We start from the raw sequence: 17,016 nt of genomic DNA, 5'->3' as shown, positions 1-17,016 counted from the left end.
CACAGACCCTCAGTCTCACACATTCATTACCACCTCCCTGCTCAGCCATCGGTCTCAGCAGGAAGGGAGGTGGGGGGAACCATACTCTCCCAAAACAAGTATCCCAGGCGACTCCAACAAACAGATTTAAGGACCTTACCCTTGCCTCTTCCGCTTCAGAAAAGGGAGCCTTTGTGGTCAAGTTTAACATGGAGCAAGGCAGCACCAGGCAGGGAAGCAGGGTCTGTGCTAGTCAAGCTCCCGCTTCCAGAGGGCGGCTTTCGTTCCGGTGCCGTTGAGGGAAATCTGAGGAAGGCAAGCAGCCATCCCTCCCTTCTGTGGGCAAGGACCTCAAGTATGCAGAAGAGGAAGCAAGTAAATGCAGCCTTTCAACATTTCTGTTAACAGGCCAGAAAGGTTTCCAAAGTGTTTATGTAGCTGTTTAATCAGCTTCTTTGCAAGTCACAGTGCACGCTAACATCGTTCCCCACGCATCTGGAGGTTCTGCTTGAATGAAAACTCTGAAGTGTTACAAAGAGAAAATAAAACTTCACTTTTAATCCAACTGCTGAGCTTTTTCTATTAGCCTCTACTTTAAATTTCCTCCAGCTGTACCACTCTCCCCTTTGCTGCCGGCACTCTGCTGCTTGGATCTCAGCCCAGTTCAGTGCAAGGCTCCATGCTAATTTAAACATGCCCAAAGCTGGCTTGTATCTTCTGTTTGGCCTTAAAAAAAAAAAGAAAAAAGCCCACACACCAAACCACCTCTTTTCATTTGAAGTCTCTGGATCGGAGCAGCCTGGTTTGCGAGGGTCTATTTACAGGTAGCCCGCTGTGTCCGGCAGTACCGCGTTTGTCTACTTCGTACTGCAGATAAGGGTCTCAGGGAGACAACACATGGGATTAGAGAAGCAGACACCTGCCAGGCAGTATCTGCCGGGAGCACCAGCTCACCCTCTCTGCCTGTTTACAATCTGGAGTTTCAATCAAAGGAAAAGACAAAACCAGTCCCAAACTCACTGGGTCACGAGGCAGAAAGCAGGATGAGTCTGTAGCCTGCAAGGCTTTTTGGAGACCAATTTCTGCATAATTATTTGTAGAGTCCTTTTAATTTAACCTCAGGGTAGTTGCCAGCTCTATTTTAAACAGAGAAAAGGGTCATTTAACAAACCTTTGAATTATCAGGTTCCAGATCAATTCTGTGTATATGGGAGCCAACAAAGCTTGCTTGGCTGAGACAGGACATAAAAATGCAGGCACCTCTCCGCTCCGAATACGCTCTTCTCTCTAAAAAGCTAAGTCTACTCTGGACATGTTTTATCTTTAGGGGAAAAATAAGTCAAACTCTAAACTCCAGCAGAAGTCTTCCACACTTGCATTTATGCCAAACACAGAGGATTTTTAGTTACTGATGCTTTGAAGTGCACGAAAGGGCTCAAGACAGAAGTTCCCTTTACGTTTAGCTGGCTCTTTGGCCTGAACTGATACACAGGGATTTAACAAACAGAGCATATTCAATTTAAGAATGTCTCATGGTTATGCAAGGATGGACACAGCATCTCTAGACTCAGACTCTTCAGTTAAATACAGAGAAGAAGTATTCAGGTATTTTTACAATCAGACACATATCCCCCCAAAAAAGAAAAACCCCACCTGCCCACACTTCGACTCTTAAGGCTAAACCTATCCTTTCAAAAAAGGCCTGTTTTGTTTTTTTTTTTTTTTTTGTTGTTGTTGGTTTTTTTTAATGCTAGCTGCTCAAGTGAGAAAAGTTGTATCATTTATCTTCAGGAGACGTGCAAATTACAGTCGAAATCACTGAACCTCCTGCAGCCAAATACCAGAGGAGCCGCACAACGTCCCAGAGACGCCGGCTGCCACGATTCAGCCCTTCTCCTCGGATCACAAACTCCGCAGATCAATGGGCTGCAATGCGATCAGCTGAAATGAATCAATCTCCATTAACACAGCATTTGTCTGGGCTCAGGCCACATCTCTTTGCCTGGCTGGGTGGAAAGAGCGTTAACACGCAAACAGTGTGTGAGCATAAAAACTTGGTGCTGCTACAACGCGAGGCGGTTCCCAGGGCGCGGCTGGGACCCGCACCACCGTCGCGTGGGCTACCAAAGCCAGGCACCCTTTCCAGTGCGTCACCTCCGCAGCTCCATCAAACCCAGGCAGGCTAAGAAGAAGGTCGATAACTTGGGGTTACACCTGTCCCAGCAATGTTTACAGGAACCGACCAAGCAATTTGTTAAAGGATTACAGAGAGCAGGCTGAACCCTAGAGCAGGTTTCTATTCTGCTGCAATTACACCTAATTAACTAACCTTTAAAATACCCTCAAGGGGGGTAGATCTCATTACAGGAAGAAGCACTGGTCAATTGTGAGCGAGCAATGCAAGAGCTGCATTATTTATTTTGTAAGTGGTGGCATTTATCCAGGTTTGCTGTGCAAGTATGTCATTCTCAGAGCCTTTTCAAAAAGTCCAGAAGGAAAGCAGCAGGCAGATTCTGTCTGGTCAAGTTTCTCTTTAAAGGTCTACCATAAGCAACACTCAGTGACGATGCTTTCTGCCATCTGCACCTCCATCCACCCCAATCTTCTGTGCACATCAGTTCATCTGTCATCACTTCACTCTCAAAGGATTCAAAAATTGCAGGGCCCTCTGCTACCAATTTAATGCCTGAAACCAAAATCAAGAGATCTTTCTGAAAAGGAAAAAGTGACTCAGTTTGCTTTATTCTCATCTCCTCTTGCAACAGGAAGATCAAACCTATTTAAGGGAACGGGGGAAAAAAACGTCCAGCATTTTTAATCAACCTGCAGGTCAAGAACTGGAACAGGGAATGGAACATCCACAAACCAAGTGCAAGAAGCCGTGGCGGTTTGATTATTTGCTTGAAATAAATTCAGTAAGTTCACCAACAGAAACAAATCTCCCTCCTTTCCTACATGCCCAGAGAAGGAGATAAAACCCTCAAGTTTTAACAAATCTACTTGCATATCAAAGCCACTCCTCCCTCCTCCTATTTAGCCAAGACTAAAGGTGTTTAGCATGTCATCGGCTTTCAGTGTCACCTACTTTCAGGCAATTTCTGTACCAGTCTTGCACACCAGCAGCTTTATCCCGAGACAGCTTGTCCTGAAAAGGGCAGGAAGCCACCAGCCAGCCTCTCTGTGTCATGCACTGGTGTAGGAAGCATCAGCAGGTTCTTCCTGCAGGTGCAGGGAGCACCAGAGGAGAAAGATGCGAGTTTGTGATGAACAGGACCGTCTCCTCAAGATGGCAAAAAGCCAGTTTGCAGAGACTTCCCTCTCCATCTTATTATCTTCCCTTTTTGAAAGGGGAAGGAAGAAGTCTGAGTTAATTGGAACCAAGAACAAACCCAAAGGTGATCAGATGAGTAACTTTTCCTGCATACCACCCCAAGAGAGAAGATAGTCTGTTATACAAGCGCCATACGGATTGGGAGAGCAAAAAAAGAAAACTTCCCTTCCAAAATTCAAAAGGAAGAATGAGAAGCCACAAAACATGTTTTAATACACTTGCAGCCAAGCAAGCCTGAGGATCCAGATCTTTTCTGCTGTCCTTACACGAAACCAAAACCAAGATGTCCTAAATAAATTGGTATACTCGGCAAGAGCAGCCAGACCTTCCTCCAGGCCACTGTATTGAGCTGAACTGCAGCAGTCTTCGCCAGTCCAGCTCGTGCATGATCACTGGAGCAGCAGTCTCAACAGGAGTCTTCAAAGACTTGTACAAAATTCATCTAGTCTATAATATGAAACGGGAGTGAGGACGCTGCCTGCATGGACTACCCTAACCAGCTCTGAGGCATATTGGCAGGTCCCCTAACCTCGCCCTAGCCACGGTTTAGGGGCCTGGTTTCATATGTTTTTAGTGTCACCTCAAATGTAAACATGACTACTTATAAATTGTCCATCCATTTTTATTACAGAAGCATAAATCATACTTAAAGAGAATTTCAAGGCTGGTCTGAAAACATTGTTAGGAACACTGAAATAAACTGAAATAATTTTAATAAGATTTAATTGCATTTGTGCCTCAGATATTCCAGATTTCCTGCCTCTCCAGTTACATATTCAAGCAGTTCAACTGCGATGCTTTCTTACAAGTACATTCATTTGTCTAAGCAAGCTTGCCCACACTGCTCTTCCTGCACACCCCAAAGTACCGAAGGCTCTGGGTTTTAGCTGTTGTTCTTTCAGCGGCACAGGAGGCCGGTTCTCGCCCTTCCAAACACACCGCTTGGAGGCAGCTGACTGGATCCCAAATCAGGGTTTGTTCTAGGTTACTCCTACATTAATGCAGGAATTTTTACGTAAGGCTGTAGCCTCCCTTGGGGGAAGGCACGAACACCACAGCCGAAGTAACCCCAGGATCTGAGACGGGAAGGCTACTTTCTGCTGCAATTCAGCACTGAGGCATGAAGCCCACACAAGATTTTAGAGTTGATTTGAACGGACAATGAGTAACTTAATAAAACATGCTAGGAGGTCACGCTTCCAAGAGCGGGCATTAGACAAGACTGAGCATTTTTCAATGCCAGTCTAGTTTCACGCAAGCTCCCTGCAACAAAAACATGTAGTACAGTTCGGTTGCAGAACAGACCGTCCAGACTGTAAATCCAGAACTGTAAATTTTGTTTTCATTCTCTCCAAACCAGGGCAGAAAGTAGCACAAGACAAATTTGTGGCATGCCCTAGAACACAGACATTCTCACTATTTTGGGGGTTGCTTTTATTAACTCACCCTCTCCAAAAAATACTTTACACACTATAATCTTTGAAGCGAGTAGGATCGTAACAACCAGTAACAGGAACTGCTGCCAATACACAAATACAGCAAACCATGAAAGCTAGAGGCAAGAAGCAGCACCATCTGAAGAGCTGTAACCTCGTTCATAGATGGAGGCAGGACAGTGAACACCACCACTACAGAGTGGAAACTCCTCAACAGCATATTTATGCAAATTACTGGACTGGTTCACATGGTAGGTGTCCACGCTTCTCAGAGCAGACGCAGATCTCTCATAGGTGGTAAGACTTGGGAAGGCAGTGAGAACAGAAAGCCTAGGCAAAGCGCAGGTAAATAAGTCAGGAGTCTATCTCCATACCAGGCGGTTAAATGTTAGACAGTTAAGTGTAGCCAGACTGACACTGCAATACTGTCAAAGTTCAGTTTATCTTAATACGAACAAGTGCGATTCGGAGACCAAGAAAGCACAAAGACTCACTTTTTCAGAACTACATCAAGTTATTCCCCTCTTTTGGCAACCAGTCTTCAGAAAGTGCTGTTTGCACAAAGGCAAGTACACAAAGCAGATATGCCAGACAAAGAAAAATAGCCCAGAATTGTTTCCAGGATCAGAGGGGAATTCTAAGAGAAAAAAAGAGAGGGGAAAAAAAAAAAAAAAAAGAAAAAGAAAAAGGCGAGAGAAATGAGCTGAGATGCAATGCACAGCACTGAAAGCTCAGCGTGAGACTGTGCATACCTGGCCTACAAGCCCAACACCACAACAACAGTGTTAACATCTCCAGAGGCTGTCCAGCACCCTGCTACCTCACCACATCCAGCATCCTTCAGCTCCTCTGAGGCAAGAGCTTTGGATTTTGCTCTGTGGACTCCCGATTGCTCTGCAGGTCTCTGCCCAAGATGCATCCAGCTCCGTGCCGCATACAACATCCTTTGCAACATAACACAGAACAAAGCCCAAATTGCTGCCTGAGCCCAAAGCCAGGAAGAAGTTGGTCACCTTGGACTGGCCCAGGCACTACCAACAGACTTTATCAGCTGACAGCAAAATAAATTGCTTGTGCTTCCCAGGGGAGCTGCCTTTGCTCTCGATGCATTCAGTCCCACCCCTCTGCTCTTAGCATCCTTTCTTTGCCCACCACCTCTGCTGCACCATCAGCTCTCCCTATGAGACCACCAAGAGGTGAGCATCCCACAGAAAGCCTGAAGGGGTGCAGCACAAAAATTAAAGAACAAGTTTCCTACTGCACGTCAAGCTTTCCAGCATCTTACCCCAGCCCCTTCTGCACAAGTCGCCTCCCGCAAGCCTTGCCTCTGCTCCCTCCACATCCTTTCACTGCATTCCTGCCAGCACAGTAGTCCCCAGAGCTCCAAGCAGTCATGCCTGGATTAGCTACTGGCTGCATCAGTTTAGCAGGCATAGAGAGAAAAAAAAATCAGCAAGGATATCCAAGTTATTTTTTCAGCTATAATTTCCCCACACACACTGTGAGCAGGGTGAAGAATTGCCACTCCTCTGGAAAAATAAGGAATGCAGGCATGCAAAGGGGAGGCAACAGACGCCTTTTAATCCCACTGCAGCCAAAGCTTTGGCTTTCAATGCTGCCTTTCCCGTTTATTTAGATATCAATTTTAAAGCTAAAGTAGAACTGAATATTATTTTCCCATTTAAAAAAATAATAATAAAGGTTTCATTTTCAAAGCTATACTTTTTTCCAAGCATGAAAACACTCCCCAAAGAGCTCCCAATTTCATGCCGTGTTTTACGTAAGCCTGCAGGACTCTAGAGCAGCCTGTGCAGATCCCAGGCTTGGTGCCGGGTTGCCGCTCTCAAAAGCTCCTTCAAGCTGCACTAAACACTCACCATTTGTTTCTTGTCCTTCAAAGCTTCTGTTCACTAAAAACTGTTGGTTTGGGCTCCTTCCTACCTCTTGCACATTTTCCTCAAGCTGAGTTTCCTATTGGGTACCAACCAATGGATTTTCCGCAGCACCGCTGGGACCTGGTTCCAAGGGCCTCTGCGGGCTCCGCTTAGTCTTGCCAGATTATACAGGTCCCAGCACCAGATCCTCTCCAGTTGGATTTATTCCTTCTCCAGGGAGCAAAGAAAGTAAGACTAGCCTTAGGATTTGCAAACTGGAAACCCCTTTCAGCAGTAACAGTGACTCAAACTCAGTATAACACTATCGGTAGTTTATCGAAGGATATTGTACCAGAAGGAACAGTAACTTTTTCTTTATTTATTTTGGAGGAGGAATACAAAGCATTATAAAATTACAGGCAACTACCAGGCTGTTCAATACATTATCTAACAGAATTAGCCACCCCATTTAACCAAGCACTAAAATATTTGCTGAATACCACTACCATCTCATTGCTTGTTTTACCTTTAACCATCTAGAAGCTTTAAGATAACACCAAGGAAGCAAATTCAGTACTTTCAAGAAGATCTCTTGACAGTTTGGTATTGCAGGCAGTTCCTTCTATTAAAAAGGGGGACTGCTGTCACAATATAAGAAGTCCTTAGACCCAGACTTGGTGGAGCACAGTTCACATGGCACACTCAACGCAGCCTGGACACCTTCTCCTGAGCAGCTTCCACAGACCTCCCAATTTTAAGAGCAGTTTTCTCACTAGTGAAGGGGAAGGAAGAGCCACCTGATCAAAACCAGAGATAAAGCAAGCACAGCCCAGAAAGGAGACCTTGACCTTGAGGCATTTACAGCAGAGCACAGGGTAAGAAAACCCACCACACCGCTGTGGGATCATTCGGCGCGTGCACAAAGGTGCAAGGACCCAGGGCTGGCAACTTTTCTATTAGGTGGGTTTCCTGGAGCACAGGAAGTCAGTGAAAACAAGAGCACTTGCTCTCCACACTTAATCTCATTTTCTCATCTCAGCTGAGAGAAAGAAAACCCAGCGCACCCCCAAAACCACAACAGCAGAGTGCTGTGGAAGTACCTACCAACATTTACACACCACTGATTTTCTCTTTGAATTCTGCTTAAACTCACTTTCAATATGCTTTTCTCTCAGCAGAGCGAATCTCGTCACTTCAAGGTTGGCCATAAAATCCAGCAGTTTGAGAGGAAACTGCTCCCAAGGTTGGCTTTGGTCATGTTTCCTCCTCTTCTCCTCCATATTCCATACATTAACAACTTATTCTCTCCCCAGCAAATTCCTTCTACCTCATATCCGCTCCAACTGAGACTACGAAGGAGGGGAAAACCCAGTGCAAACCAAAGTTCAGGAAGAGGAGAGACAATTTCCATCCCACTCAGAGCAGTGCGGAAGGTCTAAGCCAGATTTTCCATCATCTCATTAACCTTTGGGGCTACTCTTTGGGCTTGGATGTTCTGGATTCCTAAAACAGCCCCACTGCGGCATAGGTATGAACTGCGACTGTCCTACTCGCATGGAGAATAAGCTCGCTTTGAGCCTGTAGGTATTCCAGTTATCTTCCCACTGTCAGACGGGAGGAGTAACACACAGAGCATTCTACAGGGGGTTTTATGCCGTAAGTCCATGATCTCTCACCGTGTTGAGTCAGAGCCCTGTCTACACCGGGAAGCTTGAAACCTGGACCTGCAGCCCAGCTGCACCCATTAGACTCGAGCAGAGGGCCCCGTGCGTTTGGCCATCATTGCACAGCTCGGCCCCGCGCCCCAGCACACGCGGCCCCTGCCGCTCTGACTGCGGCACCACGATGCCGAGTCCATTCCAGCCCTGCTTCCACCAGCAGCGTTACAGCGTAATTCTCATCTAAGCAGAAGCAACTTGTTAAAGATCAATTTGCAAGGTGAATAAATGACCCAGTGCTTTTCAAAATGTTCTTTCAGTTTTCATTTTGCATTTGGAGGGGCTACTGGACAGCGTGGATACTTAAATCTGTCAGTTGAACACCCGGAGAATCCTCACTGTCTTAGACTTCATTCAGCCAGCTAAGCCAGACAGCTGTACTGCAGATGCAGCACAAAAACACGTCGTCGGGAAAGCGGCTCTGCTCGGTTTAATGCCGCGTCGAGAACGCACGCTGCTGTCAGACAGGAGATGGAAATGCTTTTGGCATGTGGGAGCACAAGAGTTGTTGAAAGTCCAAAACACACAATTCCCCAAGGACAAATTCACTATCTGTGTCAGCAGGCACATTTAACAATACGGATCAAGATATCAGATCGTTACCTAATCCTATTCATCCCTGTGAACGGGCCTTCCTGCCCAACGATCGGTCAGAGGCCTGATGAGTCAGATGGCATTTTAAGCTGAAAGTTGTTTGAACTTGCTTTCTGCTGCGTCCTTAACTAGCACGGGTCTGACCGCGGCACCAAATAAACCAGGCTACCGGAGAAGAAAGTCTGCTTCTGAAGAGACACACCACAACCAGTCTGACAGCGTTACCAAAGAGCGGAGAAGTACCGGCATTTTCCAGTGCGATAAAATGAAAAAAACCCAACCAAAGAATCGCATTGCTCATTCCAGATGTATGCAGAGAAACAAGTCCTGTGCCCTTGCACCAGAAGCCCAGGCGGATGCTGCTCAACAGGATTTCAAAGGATGGAGCTGTGTGGGTGTGAACGGGGCGGGTGGAAAAGCAGCATTTGACACTTCTGGTACTCGCAGTCCAATTATCTCCGAGGAGAGAGAAATGCAAGCGTGACCCAGCGAAAGCAGATTACTCTTTACCCAAGCAGAGCTGGAGACTGCAGCTAAGTCATTTGTTTTGAAAAAAAATCAAAAGTCAGCTGGGAGGGGAAGAAAACGCTGTTGGGTTCAAAGCAAGTCTTATCTGACAAGAAGTGGCAAACAAAAGTCCAAAAGAATAAAATTGAGAGAAATTAGGTAAGCAATCGTAATGACTATCAATTATTGGTTATATTGAGTTTTATAATGATATAAGCACCTCCGCAATGCTTTTGAAGTGTTTACTGTCTAAAGCAGCATTAGATCGGAACAACTCTGGAAGAACCACTGCGTTGTGATACAGTATCATATTTCAGTCAGTTAATTAAGATGACCTCAATACAATTTTACTAGTTATATCCTTAGAAACATTCTGCTCAGAAGGGAAAAGTCCTTTCCTAAATCAACCTCTACCTTATTCTTTTAGAGTACAGCCCAATATAGTGCGGCAAAACTTTGGAAGAACAGCCTCCCCCCTCCTTTTCCCTCGTATTTTGTGTTAAAAAAAAAAAAAAAAAAAAGGAAAGAAAAGAATAGTATTTTAAAACATTTAACAAGCAACTCAGAAAGAACTGAAAATCTGTAGAAGGGTTGCTTTTACTCCGCTAGGGCTCCTGACCAATCTGAGACCTGTGCAGATCTTGGCCAGGTCCATCTCGCACAGGAGCGGCCGCCCAAGGCCACCCTCGGCCTCGGCCGCCAGCAGCACGCGGGCCAGCCGCACCAAGTGCCGCGTGCTTCTCGTGACGCCCCCCTCTTCCAGCCCCCTGCGGGAGCCGAGCACTTGAGGGCACTGCTAAACGTCCCCTGCTGAAGGTGTCCATGCAACACACAGGAATATGCTGTTTGGTATTAGACCCAAAATATTACTGACAGCAAAAAACAAAAACAACAACAACAACAAAAAACTTTCTTGCTCTACATTAGCATTTCCAAGTGCTTTCCAGCTTTGCTCTGCAATTAGAGCTTCTACCTAACAAAGCTTAATCGCATGACAAATTACCTGCCTACCTACACCTCCAGTTTCCAGGTGTGGCAGGGCTGGGCACAAAGCTGGAGATGGCAACATGCCACCTTCTTTCCACCAAGGCTGGCAGCACTTCTGCTAGCAACACAGGTGGGCATCACAGCACAACCCTTTTCCATGGCTCTTGCTCAACTGGTGTCCAATGGGCAAGCACGTACCATGCCACAGTGTCCCCAAAGTATCCCTATCTCAGCATCACAGTGCTTGAAGGAGGAGCAGAACTGGCTTTCAGATCACCAGAGAGGCCACAGGAGGATCTCAGAGGTACAGAGCACACAACCACTTCCTCCCAAATAATCCATAACCACTCTTCGAGGCCTGAGAAAGGATGTCCCCACTTCAGGTGGCATGGTCAAGGACCGCCAGGGATTCCCAGGTTCAATCCCTCAGCTGCTCCACTAGAAGTTGGCCTCTGACACCAAACCTTGCTTTCATTTTACACCCCAAACTTTATTGCTCACATCCTGAAGCCTAGCTTATTTTGAGAAGAGATAACACTGCTAAAAGTCAATTATCTTATTGCAAAAAGACTTAGCTAACCATCATCACCACGTTAGCCATCCCAGCTAGGGAGATGCCAAACCCCAACCTCCCATAGATACCAAACGGATCAACAACTGCGTGGAACCCCCACACAAGCCCCAAGAGTCACCACGTGGAGCCACGCTCCTGTCCCACCCTTGGCAGCGCTCAACGCTCAGCCTGCAAGGTGACTTCTTGCCACACGCCTCGCTTCCCTGGGAACCCAGCTCATCCCTGCTCCTGGTCCTGGAAGAGAACTTGCAAATTCTCCAGAGAGGACACTAATGCCTTTTGCAGGGTGGGGGGGGGGGAGAAGAGGACAGGAGTGTTTATCTGGGGAAGTGATCACAAAATCAAAATTAGTAGTTAAGGTGGGTGGGAGGAGGGAATCAACGACCTGTGCAGCAGTAGCTGAATTCTTAGTCTGAAGTAGAGGGGCAGAATAAGAGGTTTAAGTAACCTGGTATCACAGATAAAATTACCATCATTGTCATCCTCGTGCCCAGTGCAGACAGACTACTGCATCGAGTATTCACAGTTCTGCCGGATTCAATCTACCTGGGACAGTTCATCGATCTGATTACCACTGCAAATAAAAATCAGAGAATTTTTTTGTTGCTCTGCTGTTTTGCAAAGAAAGATGCTTGCTCTACGACAGGCCCCCGCCACCCTCACCCCTCTGAAAAGGGATGCCTTCAAGAAGCTGAAAGCCAGAACTTGAGAGAAGAAAAAAACCAAAAACCTCACTGCTCTCTAAACACCTAGAGACACTGGCACTGTTCAAAGAGTCTCTAAAGAATCTTTATGACACTTCAAATGAGAAAACTTATTTGGAAATTCATTTTCAGCTAACTGGCAACCACCTTACCCAAACCGTATTACAAGAACTATTTTGGCTTGGAAGCTTTCTCCTCTGAGAAGGAAAAAGAAAAACTCAATCCTCAAGTTCCTGCAGAATACAGATGTGTTATTAATGATGATATAACATCTTTTGAAAGGGGAGGAGGAAGGAGACAGACTAATCACTATAGTGCGTTTCCAACCAAACCAGCCGAATATTTGAGGTGAGCAAAAGCTTAAGCCTGAATCAGTGAAGCAAATGGGAGCTTTGCCACAGATTTCTATGGTGAAGAAAACTGGGCCCTAGGTCAATGCAAGCAAAATATTTCAGATTTGCTCTGCTTCCAAAATACACATACGTGTGAGCGTGACAGTCCGCGTGTCCAGAGGCGAGCTCCAGCCTGTTATATACCCACAGCATCACTCGCTGCAGTTCCAGCTCCACTCTTAGCCATCAGACACCGAAGTTAAACAGCAATTAAAGCCTTTGAAAGGTGCAGCAGGGGCAACACAGTTGGAAGCAATTTAGAGCCTTGCTCACATTTACATGGTCCTCATACAGTACTTTGAGAAATCTCTTTATAGGCAAAGCCAGCATTTCCTCTCCTCAGAGGGAGAGGAAAAGAAAAAAAAGAAAGAAAGAAAAAACCAAAACACTCCTCAGATTGAAGGAAAAAAAATGAGGTTCCCCCTTGACACAGTTCCAAAATAATCGATTTCTGGGGACCTGGGAGAAGGAGAGGAATGGGGAGGATGTTCAAGATCACATGCATGGTCAGCAGCTGTGAGACTGAGCTGTCCTGAAGGTAAGAGGTCTGACTCAGGGGCTCTGAACAGATCCTAGTGGGAGTCCAACAGAGCTGAGAAGGAAAAGTAAGCCCAATTCACTAGACAGAAGTCTGAAACTAGTGCACAAATTTTAATGGTTTGCAGCCTAAAAAAATAAAATAATAAAATAAATAAAACACACACACACACACACCCTGGACTTCCTTAAGGTTTGCTGTTTCACAGAGGGCTTTTTTGGCTTTTACCTGAGCTTAAAGTCAGATCTTGAAACTATAAGAAAAGCTGCAGTTTGACATTATCCAGACTTCATTCCAGAAAGTAATTGCCAAGTCTTGGAGATTTTTTTTCATTAGAAATGTAAGAATGAAATCCTTGTCTCTGTGTCCGCTGTCTGCAGTTTTCAAGACAGAGGACCTGCTACGCCGAGACCCAGTTCCTTCTGCGACATCCAGGTCAGGCTGGGCACCTCTTTCCAAGAAGCTGATAAGGTGACGGGAGGTCCAAAAAGCACAAACATGATTGAAACAATTGGAGAAATCATCACACAAGGAAATCTTAAAAGCTAAATACGGAGAGTTCAGCTAAGGATTAGCTGATTTGGAGCAGGAGGAGGTTGGTAGACAAGGGCACATATTTAAAGGATGTAAATATTAAAGAAAGGCAGACAAAGCACATTGAAACAAAGCTTGAACTGATCATCAAGGGAAAACGAAAAAAAAAGGCCAAAGATCTCTGTCAAAACACAGAAAGCAGAGGTATTATATTGTCTAACCTGTTTTCAGATATGCCAAGCAAACGGCAGGGACTTATTTTAATTGAACTGAGGTAGTGAGATCATGTGGTGCAAAAGGCTTTTCCATCTCCAATTATCTTCTAGATTAAAGAAAAGACGACGACAGCAGGATAGCGTCTCCTCATGCATCACAGACACTTGTTTCCCCTCCTCCCCAACACGAGCCCCTATTTCTAGCCGGTAACAAAGCTGGTGAGGGACGGCGCTGCCTCCTGCCTCACTGCAATCAGGCACAGGCTGGAATTGTAACCCAGGCAAGACCAATGATGTATTTGCTGTTCTAAGATCTTGTGTAATAGCCTTAGACTCTGCATAACCCACAGAAGCAGAGGACACAACCCTCTGCTTTACAAGGTGGCAGAAGTTAGGTAAAACGTGCCTCCGTACTTCTTAACCTGCTCCCTACGTCGCCGCTCGCTCGCGTGTTCTCCCCTTGCCCCTCGTTACAGGAGCTGCCCGCTCCCCCGCTCTGGGGCTCCGCTCCCCGGGGAGCCCCTCGGCTGCGGCGGCGTGCCGAGCAGCTCCCGGCGAACGCGGCTCCTAGGCGAAGCGCGCAAGGAACAGGAGGGGAGACGACGGGAGCGCAGTGCCGCTACGAACCTCGCTCCCCCCCTCCCCGACACCACGACTGTCTCGTTCACGAGCGCGCGGTGCGCAAGCAGCCGCACCGCCGCGGCACTCTGCATTCGACACGCGTGGCCACCCGTAGCGGGCTGCTAGAGGCTCCCCGGGCAAGGGTGCCCAAGGCAGGGAGCTCAGCATCCATCCATCCATCCTCCCCACACCACCCTCCAAACAAAGCAACTGGCAACAGCTTTGGTCCCAATTAACTTTCATCGCTTCAGAGAAGAACCAAGTCTTTTGCTTCCCATGCCTTGATCTCTTCCACTCCGCACTAGCGCTTTATCTCCCATTGCACAACCATGGAGTTTAAGACAGTTCTTCACCAACCCAAGCTACTTCAGAAACAATAAAAAACCCAAACCAAAAAACCCTACAATTTTTCTATGCATGCTTTCGATCATGCAGAGAAGGAACCCTAATAGGAATTCAAATCTATTTAATCTTTCACGGAATAAATGCCAGTTGTTCTCTTTCCTTTGACATTTAGCTAATAATTGTTTCAGCCAAATAATCCGGCAGCACTTGAGCTCAGTAGCCCATAAATGCCCGTGGTGTTCTAGCGAACACTAAACACAACATTTGCTACTGCCCAGCTCTCCAGTACATCTCGTTTCACGCACATGCTTAACCCTTAACCCTTCAGCCCTCTGCAATGAATCAGCTAGCTCTGATGACTTGCGGTGCTTAAATTTAGCAGTTTGTTCCGACACCTCATTCATACCTTCCACGCATCCACGCAAGTGGGTGGTGGTTAGGAGGAAGGAGGGGGCGGACGGAAAGGAAGCAGGTACCTCCTTGCATCGCTAGGCAAGGCATGCAGCAAACTGGACGGGGACCAGCTCCTCCTCAGCTCCTTGCCAGCCGCACGGCCACCTGACAGCTTCACGAGCCGTCAGACCCCTGGGGACTCGCTTGCGAGCTCCCCACTGCCGGTTTTAAGTATAACCTCTGCTGACATCTTGAAGTTTCCTTTCAGTCACCTTTAAGATCATTTCACTCACCCCAGGATATTCCTATTCTTTCACTTTCACTTGAGCTAGATTTTAATTTTTCGGAAGGCCCATTTTTGGCCCAAGTTACATCTGCTTAAAGCAAAAGAGGTCAAGAAATTTCCCCAAACTCCTTCCTTTACCAACTCAACACATCTGCTGGAAGCTTAGCGATCCCACCAACAACCCCTTCCCTGCCTTCACACCCAGCACGCTGTCTTTCCTGAGCTGCAAACTAGCATCAAGCCTTCTTGCAAGCAGAAGCATCACCAGCTTTCCTTCTCCTTCTTGGCATGCCTCTGCCAAAGGTACCAGGCTTCACCCCCGGGGTGCCCATTACCCGCTGGCTCAGGATGATCCAGGACTAACAGTACCACAAGGGAGTTGTTCAGCACATCGAGAACTAGCTATACAAATATATATGTTCTCAGCAACACCCATATACATACAAATACGTACGAGAGCGTGTGCATACGTGTATCTACACGCACACGCAGTTTATGCACAGATACACGAGAAGCACGGCGCATCTCAGCTTGGACAGCATCGCTGATGAAGCTGCTCTCGGCGACCGAGCGCAGGTGGGAGCGGAGGCGAGCAGCGAGCGCCCGGCCCTTCGCGAGCCGGGCCGGGCCGGGCCGGGCCAGCGAGCCGGCGCCAGCGCGCCCCTCGCCCGGCCTCGCTTCGGCCGGGCCGCCCCGCCCGGGCACCGCCGGGGGCGCCGCGAGCCGCCCGCCCGGGGGGCGCTGCCGCCGGCGCGGCCCCCCGCAGCCCTCCCTCCGCCCAGCGCACCGCTCCGCGCGCGCAATCTGCTTCGTCACGGCCGGGCCGGGCCGGGCCGAGCCGGGCCGGGCCGCGGCGCGGCGGACCCGCTCGCAGCCCTCCTCGGGCCGCGGTCGGGGCGGCCGCAGCCCCCCGCGGGACCCGCCGCCGCGGGCCGCGCTCACCTGCTCGGCGCCGTAGGCCGTGGCGAACTGCACGAACTCCTCCACCCGCACGAAGCCGTCGCCGTCGCGGTCGAGGGCGTCGAAGACGGCGCGCAGGCGAGGCTCGTCCTCCCGCGGCGCCGGCGGCCCCGGGCTGCCGCCCTCCCCCGCGGGCCCCCACGGCGGCGGCGGCGGGGGCAGCGCCGCCGGGGGACGCGGCTCCATTTTCATCGGCGGCGCTCAGAGCCCGCGGCCGCCGCCGGCGCCCGCCCCGCCGCTGCCTCCTCGGCGAGCCCCGCGGCGGCGCGGCCATGCCCCGCGGCCATGGCCCCTCACATGGCGGGCGCGGGGCGGCCCCGGTGCCGCTGCGGCGCTGGCGGCTCCCGGCGCGGTCCCGGCGCGCCGCACCGCTGAGCGCGGCGCCGGCTCCGCCCGCGCCGGGCCGGGCTTTGTGCGAGGCGGCGCCGGCTCCGCCCGCGGCTGCCGCGCCGACGGCCGCTGCCGGCAGACCACGGCCCGCGCCGCCCGCCCGCCCGCGCCGCCGCTCCCGGGGCGGCTGCCGCCAACGGCGGAATCGAATCCGGTAGCCGCCGCCGCAGTAGCCGGGGCGGTGACGTCACTCGCCTTCCAGCGCGCCCCCTCCCCGCGGCACCGGGCGTGGCCCCGCCCCCCGCGGGGCTCGCGCGCGCAGCTGTTTAAAGGGCCCGGCGCGCGCCGGCACGTGCCGCCCGCGCCGCGCACCCCGGCCCGGCCCCGCCGCGCACCGGGCCGTGCATCCCGCCGGCCTCACCCCGCACCGGGCCGTGCATCCCGCCGGCCTCCCCGTGCACCGGGCTCTGTGCATCCTACCAGGCCTCCCCATGCACCGGGCTCTGTGCATCCCACAGCCCCACCGTGCATCCCGTTGGCCTCCCCACACGCCACCAGGCTCACCGTGTGCGATGCTGCTGTCCTGCTGCTGCTCGCAGCACCACGCTGCCCCGTGCCAGGCAGCAGCACGCCCTGGGCAATGCTCCCAGCCTGGCTGCTGTCACCGCAGCAGCACCAGCATCATCCCTGGTGTGCTG

General features: G+C 49.6%; 1 protein-coding gene across 2 annotated transcripts in view; it reads right to left on the bottom strand.

Annotated features, from left to right (window-relative positions):
* The window catches only part of RAB11FIP3 (RAB11 family interacting protein 3), an 85,796-nt gene extending 69,673 nt beyond the window's left edge, over positions 1-16,123 (bottom strand). For both annotated transcript variants that reach the window (XM_062588706.1, XM_062588707.1), the window contains exon 1: positions 15,971-16,123. The gene's annotated coding sequence lies outside the window, so the exon portion shown is untranslated. The remainder of the gene's footprint in view (positions 1-15,970) is intronic.
* Positions 16,124-17,016: the final 893 nt, after the last annotated feature.

The sequence above is a fragment of the Rhea pennata genome, chromosome 15 (genome assembly GCF_028389875.1).
Source record: "Rhea pennata isolate bPtePen1 chromosome 15, bPtePen1.pri, whole genome shotgun sequence".
Taxonomy (NCBI): Eukaryota; Metazoa; Chordata; class Aves; order Rheiformes; family Rheidae; genus Rhea; species Rhea pennata.
The sequence above is the reverse complement of the archived record's forward strand: the minus strand, read 5'-3'. Positions and strand labels throughout refer to the sequence as shown.